The sequence below is a fragment of the Hippopotamus amphibius genome, chromosome X, assembly GCF_030028045.1.
Source record: "Hippopotamus amphibius kiboko isolate mHipAmp2 chromosome X, mHipAmp2.hap2, whole genome shotgun sequence".
Taxonomy (NCBI): domain Eukaryota; kingdom Metazoa; phylum Chordata; class Mammalia; order Artiodactyla; family Hippopotamidae; genus Hippopotamus; species Hippopotamus amphibius.
The window spans coordinates 82,913,947-82,915,374 of record NC_080203.1 but is presented as its reverse complement, the minus strand read 5'-3'; the positions used below and the strand labels follow the sequence as shown (position 1 = coordinate 82,915,374).

The 1,428-nt window shown below is 31.9% G+C and overlaps 1 non-coding gene across 1 annotated transcript; it reads left to right on the top strand.

Annotated features, from left to right (window-relative positions):
* Nucleotides 1-519: 519 nt before the first annotated feature.
* LOC130842755 (small nucleolar RNA SNORD22) lies at nt 520-645 on the top strand. Its single transcript, XR_009050549.1, has one exon. It is a non-coding gene; the product is annotated as a small nucleolar RNA SNORD22 (small nucleolar RNA).
* The last annotated feature ends 783 nt before the right edge of the window (nt 646-1,428 follow it).

Sequence of the window (1,428 nt, the reverse complement as noted above, 5' to 3'; positions counted from 1 at the left end):
AGAGGGATGAATTAGAAATACTTTATTATTACTTACTAGAATGGTGAAAGTAGTATGAAGTCCCAGCAAAATTCTGGAATGAATTACTAAATAGATGGTTGTGTTACCTGTAATACCATATAGTATTATTTGAAAAGTGGACTTGGATTATAAATGTACATTGCAAATTGTGGGGCAACCACTAAAAAAGTTAATTGATAGGCTAATAAAGGAGAGAAATAGAATCATATGAAGACATATCAATTAAATGTAAAGGAATGGAGAAAGATGCACCATGCTAACATTAATCAAAAGAAAGCTGGAGTAGCTATATTAATTTCAGACAGAGCAGACTTGAGAGCAAGGAAAATTATCAGGGATAAAGTGGGGCATTACATAATGATAAAGGGGTCAGTTCCCCATGAAGGCATAAGAATTCTTAGTGTGTATGTGCCTAACAACAGAACTTCAAAATGCATGAGACAAAGTGCCAGACAGATCAACAAATTTTAATGTGATAGACCAATAAAAGGCCACTGAGCCCAGTGAAGAAACATTCACATGACTTATCTTCTGTCCTGGTTCCAGAGCTTATAAAGGTGAACCCACTGGAGGTGCCTGGGGGAGAAGAGGAAAGTTTATTCCAAAAGGAACTGTCTGAGGGATCATAAGGATTTCAAAACATGGAAAATGGAAAAATAATCACTTGTTGAAAAATCAGTTTTATATTTTTTCGGGTCTGAAGAAAGAACAAGGCACATGCAATAGAACCCAACTGTTGGAGGATATCAAAGGGGAATTTTCAAGTCATTTCTTGTATAACCTAGCTGTTCAAATTATCGTACAATCATTTCAATTTTTTCTAACGAAAAGTTTTTGTTTAACCTTCAAAAAAGGTCATTGATATAGTTAAGATTCCACATTGCAACCAACCTTTAAGAAACTATCATTTTTTGAATTTTGTTATAGCATCAAAGAATATCCAGAACTATCTGAAAAGGATATTAAAATATTCCACCTTTTTCCAATTACATATCTGGAATTTTCTTCCTCAGTTTCAACCCAAACATTTTGCAGCAGATTTGAATGCAGAAGCAGATATGAGAATCCAGCTGTCTTCTATTAAACCATATCTTAAAGAGATTTTCAAACATATAGAACCATGCTATTCTCATTATTTTTTGTTTTGTAAAATGTAGTTATTTTTAAAGGTACTTATTTTTTCATAAAAATGTTATTTATATTAACATGTAATGGGTTTATTATGGTTATTTTAAATATATTAAAACCTTAAAAAATTTCTCAGTCCTAATATGGTTAATGCTGATAGAATCTACATTTTAAAAAAGTTCTGAGGTTCTCTAAACTTTTCTAGAATGTAAAGGGGTCACAAGACCAAAAATATTGAGAACCATTGTACTACATCATATTGCTTTATGCATCCTTCTA